Below are 9949 nucleotides of genomic sequence, written 5' to 3'. Positions count from 1 at the left end.
AATCTCCTTTGCTAATCTGCCCAAGTCTTTTAATAGTTTGGCTGTTCTTATCCACATTTAGTTTCCAGTCTTCCTTAGTCTGAATGCATGGGTCTGTCAGTTTGGCCTTCTTAATGTCCTCTTCCACCCATATTCACACATCTACTCCCACTCCTGGCTCACGTTTGGTTTTGTACTGTGCTAGAATGCTGTACTTCATCCCTCCTGTTCACCTATTGAATTCAGATTATTATTCTAGACCCATCTCAAGTCTTAACCTCCCATGAGGTCTACCTTATGCTTACTGTCCCACTTATTTTAAAAATTATTTTATTTTTGAACTTGGTACATATTATGATTTTATAAAAGATTATTCTGGGCCAGGTGTGGTGGCTCACACCTGTAGTCCCAGCACTTTCGGCCTAGGTGGGCAGATCATGAGGTCAGTCGATTGAGACCATCCTGGCCAACATGGTGAAACCCCGTCTCTACTAAAAATACAAAAATTAGCTGGGCATGGCGGTGCATGACTGTAGTCCCAGCTACTCAGGGGGCTGAGGCAGGAGAATGGCTTGAAGCCGGGAGGCAGAGGTTGCAGTGAGCCGAGATCGCACCACTGCACTCCAGCCTGGTGACAGAGCAAAACTCTGTCTCATAAATAAATAAATAAATAAATATAAATCATTATTCTGTTCTTTAATGTCTGTAAACAGTTTGCAAATTTAGCCTACCAATATATATAAAGTACATAATACTCTTTTATTCCTTATTATTTTAAACAAATATTTATTATATGCTTCCTACATGCCTGATATTGTTCTAGACAATACAGATACAAAGAGCAATACAGATAAGGACACCTACTCCCATCGGCCTTAATTACTGCAGAAAAAGTTAGACTGCAGCCTGGGCAAGGTGAAAAGTGACAGGAGATGTGGTAAGAGAGATAGGGTCAGACTGTGGAGAAATTTGAAAACTATGGGATAGGGAAAATAGCATGATTTCTTTTCCTCCTCACCCTTCTCCTCCTCCTATGCTGAACAGTATAGGTTTTATTTTAAATGTAATGGATGATCACTGACTTCTGTGTAGAAGAAACATTATAAAAGGGCAAATGAAGAAACAGACAGGACATGCAGAAATCTGGGGAGAAGATGATGGTGCCTTGGGCTAAGGTGATAAGAATGAAGCTGGAGGAATCATTTCGTGTGTTTACATGTGACCTCTCCTGCTATATTAAGGGCACGGTGGCTCACGCCTGTAATTCCAGCACTTTGGGAGGCGGAGGCAGATAGATCACGAGGTCAGGAGATCGAGACCATCCTGGCTAACACGGTGAAACCCCATCTCTACTAAAAATACAAAAAATTAGCCAGGCCTGGTGGCGGGCGCCTGTAGTCCCAGCTACTCAGGAGGCTGAGGCAGGAGAATGGCATGAACCCAGGAGGCAGAGCTTGCAATGAGCCGAGATTGTGCCACTGCACTCCAGCCTGGGCGACAGAGCAACACTCCATCTCAAAAAAAAAAAAAAATACCACAGACAGATGACATATCTTAACCTACGAAATATTCAGCAGGTAAAAGCACACAGCAGATGTTCCATATATATCTGTTGGCAAAATAATTGAATTTCACTGTACCACTGCTTTATTAAAAAAATTGAGGAATAGAAGACTGATAGTATATAATGACTGAATTGACCAATTTGCTTTTGTTGTTAAACATTTCTCTTCGTCCTCATGATGGACACCTGCACAATTATTTGTTTGATTTACCAGGCACAATGTTCAGTCAAGATGAGCCAAACTACTAAGCTGAAACTTCCTAACATTTTTCAGTTTTTGAACATGTCCCCAATGTGTCACAATATTGTAAGGATCTTTAATAAGAAAATCTCAAGGCAATGTAAGATAGCTGAACATTTTTTTCTTCCCGCAAGTATATTTCTTTTTAATCTAGTATATTTGCTTTTGCAAATGTCATGGTAATGTTTCAAATAATTATTTAATCCCCAATGTATTTATTTAATTACAATAATAATTAAATAAATTATTACATAATTAAATAAATTATTAAATAATCAAAAAATTATTAAATACTCAAATAATAATTAAATAATAAAATAATTATTTAATCCCCAATGTATTTTGAGTAGGATGTGCCAGTGATTAAGACTCTATGTACGGAAATAAAACTGTCACTTACAAAAGCTGTTAAATCTCAAGACTGTGTTTGGGTGTGTAATTCATTTTTCTTTTTGTAACTATAACTTGACTGCTTGAGGACTAACTTTTCCCAAGTAACTTTTTGAAATAAATTTAAACGTTCACAAGAGAAAGGCACCATATAAGTGAGTTGACTCAAAGACACGTAATCTGCTCCTATAGGTAAATCATATAATGAATGCAAAGCCTAGGATATCAGGTTTCCAGTGCAGCCCTCTTCTGAAAAATTACCATCAAGGTAGAAAAAATAAATACAAAAGCACTTTGAAACATTTTAAAAATCATATATTTGGTACTCTTTTTATTTAATAGAACAGCTTCTTTATCCTTTATTCAGAACAATTGCAAGCCCTTGGATTCTAAAGAAAATGTTTTTTGGAATGGTTGACTAAAAGCCAGAATTGACTTCACCAACCTGAAAACCTTCTACTGCCCTGTTTTAATTTATGCAAGAAGCTCTGTGGGAGAAGCCTCCTTCAATATTTCCTTATATCATTTGGAAAAATAAATTTCGAACGAAATGGTTCACTAATGAAAATAATGCCAAGTCCTGATATGGCCCATTGGAATCAAATCACAGTTCCATAGAATTTTAGAGGTGGACAGGGCATTAGAAGCCAATTAGTTCAATTCATTTGCTTCTCACATGGTAACAAAAAGCAGGCAAATTTTTGTGACAGGGAAGAATGGACAACTGAGAGGGATCCATGCACTATATCTTTATAATAATAATTTAAAAAGCATTGTTTACTGACTTACGTGGATTGTTTTGTGGCAGCATCGAGATTTAACCTCTGGTCTCTAAAGCTGAGGCCAATACCCTTCACCTGCATCCTGCTTCTTTGAATATCTTAATTTTACTGTATTATTGAAGCCATTCCATTAACTAAATTGTAAACAATAAAATTAAAATCTCTCTGCAAATTTTCTGTATTCCAGGAACTGTTCTAAGCACTTACAACTAGTAAATTGTTTAATTATCACTACATACCATTATCATTTCTGCTTTACAGATTAGAAAACTGAGGCTCAGAGAGTTTGATCATTCATCAAAATCCCAGAGATACTGAATGGTAGAGTATGGATATGAATCCACACAATATGAATACTAAATACCTGCCCATTACTTTATTTATGACTGCCCAAAGTACTTTACTTAAAATTATAAGACTTAAAGAGTCAAATTATGTTCTTAAAAATAAATAGTATATAAAATTCTGATAATGACTGCTTCCAGTTTTAAAACCCTGATAATTTAACTTTCAGCATTAGGATTTCAAATATATCATCAAAGAAAAAATCTGGGAGATACTTTGCTAATTTGGGGAACATACTACCTGATTCAAATATTCATGTGAAAGACTCTGCATCTGCTTCAATCTTGTCTATATCTCCAGATATCAACACAGCACTTGGAATGTGATAGGAGTTCCATACCATCTATGAAATGAATGAAGGGATGAATTATTGAATTGCAAATAATTTTTATGTGTCAAAACGCTAAATAACTTTATTAGGGCAAATCTGGTGACTTGATTCATGTAGCTTCCCTCAATATTAACAAATTTCTTAAATTACCAAATTACGTAATAAGTTTAAGCATTATAGGTATTATTAAATAAGTTTATATAAAATTTTGTTGTTTTTCTTTAAGTACTGTATGAATTGAATTGCACTTTTAAAATCTGAACACCAGAAAAATGACAAAATAATGGCAGTTTTTAAAAATCAAAATTTGGACTATCAACATAATTATTTATTCAATCCCTAACAAATCACTTTCCTTCCCTTATAATCAAGCAGGTGTAATGATGAAAGATCAATTTACTGCATATTTAGGAATACTTGCCAAGCAAAATATAAACAAGATAATACTTTTTTTTTCAGTGTTTGTTGAATCCCACAATGGTTAGCATAGTGAGCAAATAAATATATGCTTAATTCATTTCTTGGGATTTGTTTCATGTTGGTCTTCCCAGATATTTAAAGTTTCATTACTCAACAGAAATTCTCTACTCAGTAACCTTGGTAACACATAAGTTTAAATACTATAGAAAGATAATTGGAAAATAGATGCATTATAAGTAGAAATTTTATACTACAGGAAGCTCAAAATATAAGACTATTTCAAGTACAGTGGTTACCATCTTAATTAGCTATTTAAAAAATAAAATGTCTCAACAGATCAGATATTTTTCTCCAGAATGAATTCTAGTCAAGTCAGTGCAGTTGTTGGGGAAATTTGATATTCAGCCTCCATATAGCTCAAATATTTGATTTGCCTTTGTATTCTAGGCACTATTTTACAGAGAAGAACTGTGTTATATGGCAGTGCTGGGTGATCTTCCACTAAGTAACACGGCAGCCTGCTTCTGCTCAGCTTACCCAGCTAGAGAAGAGTAGCCCAGCTCACAGGGATAAGGCGTGCCCTACAGCTGTGCAACATTAGAGAAGCTACTGGATATTTTGAATAGTTCAAACATATTATTTATTTCTCAGTAATATTGAGATGCTTTATCTTCAATAAGATGATAATTATTTTAGATTCTCCAGTCATTGTTAAAGCCAAATATAAATTATTCCCTTCATTAGGTGGGTGGGAAGTAGAGGGCAAGCATTAGATGGATGACCTTTAAAGAGTCCTTTCAATCTGAAAGGATGTGATTTTAGATGTCTACAATCCAGTTGGGGAAATAACCCTGAAGCAAAGCTAACTATGAAGGCTGAATATCATTAATTGCTGAATAAATCGCCTGAAGGAAGAGAAGCAACACGAAGTTTAACAAAACTTGTGTTCAGCAAATTTATTATAATGGGATTAAAAAAAATCTTATTGGGTGGGAATTGTATTTATAAGTAGAGTTCCCTGTTTCTGACTGTTTTTATAAAATAGTGTAATAAATTGAAATGTAATCTACTTTTCTTTTCTTTTTTTTTTTTGAGACGGAGTCTCGCGCGGTCGCCCAGGCTGGGGTGCGGTGGCGCAACCTCGGCTCACTGCAAGCTCCGCCCCCCGGGTTCACACCATTCTCCTGCCTCAGCCTCCAGAGTAGCTGGGACTACAGGTGCCCGCCACCACGCCTGGCTAATTTTTTTGTATTTTTAGTACAGACGGGGTTTCACCAGGTTAGCCAGGATGGTCTCCATCTCCTGACCTCGTGATCTGCCCGCCTCGGCCTCCCAAAGTGTTGGGATTACGGGCATGAGCCACCGTGCCTGGCCTACTTTTCTTAATCTATAAGTACTGCTGATCACTAAGTAACCAGTTTGATCCCAGCATAGTTTATTGAGTTACTGAGATTGGCTGAACTAAACATTTCTTGTTTTCATTAATATCCTGGGCAGTTGGATTAATTACAAGGTTATTAACTTTCAGATAATAGGGTTCTTTTAGATGTCTCTTTAATACTAATTAATCTGTCTGTATGATAGTATCTTTCTAATTTCAGTGCTTAAGAATTATATTCAGAGAACCAAGTTTTACAAATATTGAAAGAGCAATTTTCAGTGTTATTGCTTGCTTCCTTTTATTGGTTATTAGTATTTTCTCTAATAATTTAAAACTGAAAAAAAGGGCAGTCTTGTTTTGATATTTTATTGGCCAAGCCTCTAATGCATCTCAAGTTATATTTTGGATAACATTGCCCTACATCAAATAACAGCTCTATAATCCTTACCTTCAGCTGCATTCATCCACTTTTGCCTTTCTTTCCTCTCTCAGCCCTGCAGATTCTGGTGGTCATGCCAGGGTTAGTTGCTAGAAGTTCTTGGTTACCAAAAAGTCCAGAGAATAATTGTCAACCCACTCTAGAAAACAGCACATGGCAGATTTGGGGAAATAATGCTATTGTAAAACCTAAAGGTTGAATGCTAGTTAAAAACACAATCATGTCTTGATCTAGCTGGCTTGGACATTAAAGATGGTAGCGGGCCAATGGATGAATGTGGTAGGCCATTCTTGATAAAGCCCCTGTTTAAGATGTCTCCTCCTGCATTGATCTCCTTGGCCCCACATCAGAAGTGTCAGCAATGCCAGCATCCAGCATCTTTCATCTGGGAGAAAAGTACTGGGACCAGAGAGAAAATTTTATTTGTTATTCAGATCCATTTATCTCCCCAGCTTCCAACACCTTTTTTTTTTCTTTCTTTGTCTCCTCTGTCTCTGGGATTGATTATTCTCATGAGCTTATTTTTTGCTTGTATTTTTAGCTAGAAAAAATTTCAAGTAAGTGAATACTAGAAAAATGCTTTGGGCTTCTGTGAACAGGAGTTATAAGCATACACAAGTGAACTTTTAAATGAGTTAATCATGACTTCAAGATGTACTCAGGTACATTGATGATAAAGTAGGACTTCGGGAGGACTACAATAGCAGCATTTTAAGGTTTTTTTTGAAATAGATACTTCACCAGGAATTAATTCAGAATTCTTGTAAATGCTCTTGGCTGAAGGTCCTATCAGCCTTCACTTGAACATTTTGGTCATGGTTTCTTCTTCCCATTTTGGAAAATCTTTTTCTGGTATCAAAGAAACACGTGTAGTATAGATTTTATTTTTTTAAAAATTGAAATTTTAAAAAATTTCTTTTCTTGCTTCATGACACAGGAAAGGCTTCCCATGTTTTTGGGAAAGATCTGCCAGACAGTGATTGAAAGGTCAACCTAATCTTCCTGGTAACCCTTCCAAGGGGACTTTGGTACTGTTGATAAATACATGCTCCACAGATGGCACCATTTTATCTTCCAGAAACCTCCTCCTCTGGATAGCAACGAGTTATAACGCTACATAAATTAAAAAAAAAAAAGTGTGAACATCTTCCCTCTGATCAGCAATAGGTCATTCTGCACAGGATTTCAGAGCTCATGAAAGATGTCCACTGGTCATTTCATCATAGTGTCTGCGTGTACTCCATTAGCTATGCTGTAAGGAATGCCACTTGCTCTTTGTGTTCTGTGAGGCAGAACAATAGGGCACTCTCCTCTGGAATAGCTGCTGATTCCTTCAAAGTTCAGTCAAAGCCCACATTTTTCCTTTCTGAATAATGTATGAGCTTGGTTCACCCATGTGCTGCTAATCTACTATGGAAGAAGCTTCTAACAGCTTTCAGCCTTTTTGTCTGATGCCACTGAGAAAAACTCACCAGTTCAAACAGGAAGACCTTGTGATCAGACTTTGGTAGAAGGTTTTTGATGAAAAGGTAGGAGTGAGAGAAACCCAGAGGAGTGTGAATTGCACACAGACAGACAGGCATGCTGACCTTTGAGACAGCATCCAATTCAATATTTCTTACCTCATGGGCTCATGTGAGACGGAAAGGTAGACACAGCTTCTGATGCACAACAGTGAGCAGGCATTGTGTTGAAGAAATACCTCCTCCATGTCCTCTTGTGAAACGGAGGGCCCAGTCAGTGGCCAGCTCTCACGCCTCCTTAGTCCATGATAGTCAATGTGCCCATGAGGGGTCTACTTCTATTTTTCACCTGTGTATTATTCCCAGGACCGCTGTAACAAATTGCCACAAGCTGGGTGGTTTAAAATAGCAGAAATGTATTCTTTCATAGTTCTAGAGGCTAGAAGTCCAAAATGAAGATGTTGGCAGAGCCATGCTCTCCCTGAAACTTCAAGGGAAGATCCCTCCTTGCCTCTTCCAACTTCTGATGGCTCTTGGTGTTCCTTGGCTTGTGGCAGAAGAACTCAATCTCTGTCTCCATCTTTAAGTGATCTTCCTTTCTGTGTGTCTTCATTTGTCTTCCCATAAGGGCACCAGCCATTGGATTTAAGGCCCAACTGAATCCAGTATGACTATATATTAACGAATTACACTTATTTCTAAATAAGCTCACACTCTGAGGTTATGGGATGACATAAATTTTGTGGGGATATTTTTCAACCTAGTACAACCTATAAGAATAAAGAATCATAATTTATAGACCCCTGTGCTAATCTCTAGAAGTATCTGGGAAGCATGCTTAGTGCCTAACCATTTTTAAAATGCAGATAAAGATGCTTCTAAGGATCATATTCCATTCCTCAACCAGAGGGAGACAGCTTCATGTGTGCAAAACTACCAGCCTCCTAGGACTAAAGGCTTCCCTATACATATGTAATCAAACCCACATCCTTCAAGGGCCTTTTTTCATATGACTTTTCTCTGAAGCTACTTTTTCCAGAGGATGTTATTAGTCTTCTTTTAGTCCCATAAATTTGAGTAGAGTTTTATAAATTTAGAACTTCTCAAGGTCCCCAAAATCCATGCTCCCAGGATTTCTAGGTAGAAGGGGCAGGAATAAAGCAGTGAAGAATCATGAAATCACAAACATTTGAAGGAAATTGAGGCACTGGGCAGCCAACCCTTTATGTAAGATAGTACCTTAAATGTATTTGTTAGCTCCGTAAGCAGGAATGGCGAAGTATGAAACCAGAATTTATGTAGTAGATGATTTCTGAAGGATAGAAGAATATATTATGAGGGAGGTAGGAGGGCCTGAAATAAATCTCACCTGTTTTATCAGTTAGCTTCAAGCTATTCCTGAAGTTCACAGTGACCTCTTTCCATCATCTCAATTCTTATGCACCAAACAATCAACATAGGTGTTGTGTTTAGCCTCTGTGTTGTATTTGGCCAATATCTTCTCACTTGAACTTGTTAAACCTTCCGAGAGTGGAGGAATGTGAGGGAGCAAAGTGTAAGTGAAGACATTTTCTGTTCTCTGGGTGCAAGGAGGACAGGGGGTCTCTCATGCCCAGCACAGTGGCTAGGGAAAAGCAGGAACAGCATTCTCTAGGGCATTCTCTAGGGCAGGTGATTTGAACATTAGAGCAAAACTCCTTTAGCTTTACCATCTCCTGCTAGTCCCTCTGTAGACCTTTTTCACCAATATGCGGTCTTTCCTATCAGTTATAATGCTTTAGTTGTGATCAATAAAAGAACCCCCCAAAATGGCCTATAAAACAAGGGGTTTATTACCTCATACAACAAGAATTGTAGAGTCTAGAAGTTTCCAAGATTAGTTAATTTAGCAGCTTAATAATATAAAGGGCCCCGGTGCTTTTGGTCTTCCTTCTCTGACTTGGCTGTGTTCCCGTTGTGGTCTTGAGATGGCTGAGGCTGATGCAGACATGAAGACCAGGGCCATGTTCAGGGGTGGGCCATCAGTGCTCTCCTATAGGGCCCCAGGTTCAGCAGGTCCTGCTTGGGTACTAATGCTCTGTGGTCACTGTATTGAAATTCTTAGTAATTCTATTTAGAATTTGTGCTTTGTAAGTGAAGTATGATGGAACAAAGAAGCATGTACCAGAAGCTCTGGGGTTCAGAGCCCCAACTCATGGGCAGTCCTGCCTGACCTCCTTGCTGAGACAAGTTCTAGGCCACTTGCTCCCAGCCACTGCCCAACAGCTGCTGCCCACCTCTGCCTCCAGCAGAGGTTGGAGTATAGGTGCAGGGGATCGGGGTCAGAGTAATGTGTGCTGTACATGCTGAGTTGCAGGACGAGGCTCTAGGTGTCTGTGAGGGTACCCCAAACCCAAAGCACAAATAAAAACCACCATGACAAGTCAAGAAGAGAGATCATTGAAAAAAGGAAAATGTTTGATTCTGCTTCTTGAATAAGGATCTTCACATTTTAAGTTTTCACTTGGGCCTGCAAATTATGTGGCTAACCCTAGTTCAGAAATCTAGCAGAGAAAACAGATTTTACCTTGAAAGGCTTTTCTCTGTCTAGAAAAGTCTTCTTCAGATGCTTCGA

The 9949-nt window shown here is 38.1% G+C and overlaps 1 long non-coding RNA gene across 1 annotated transcript; it reads right to left on the bottom strand.

The window, feature by feature from the left end:
• Positions 1-2922: 2922 nt before the first annotated feature.
• On the bottom strand, positions 2923-9416 carry LOC129032016 (uncharacterized). The gene is made up of 5 exons (XR_008501181.1): positions 9172-9416; positions 8575-8647; positions 5882-6011; positions 3539-3644; positions 2923-3090 (listed from the first exon to the last, which is right to left on the bottom strand). It is a non-coding gene; the product is annotated as an uncharacterized LOC129032016 (long non-coding RNA).
• Positions 9417-9949: the final 533 nt, after the last annotated feature.

This window comes from Pongo pygmaeus, chromosome 11 (genome assembly GCF_028885625.2).
Source record: "Pongo pygmaeus isolate AG05252 chromosome 11, NHGRI_mPonPyg2-v2.0_pri, whole genome shotgun sequence".
Classification (NCBI taxonomy): Eukaryota; Metazoa; Chordata; class Mammalia; order Primates; family Hominidae; genus Pongo; species Pongo pygmaeus.
Note: the sequence above shows the minus strand (reverse complement) of the source record. Positions and strands in the feature narration are given on the sequence as shown.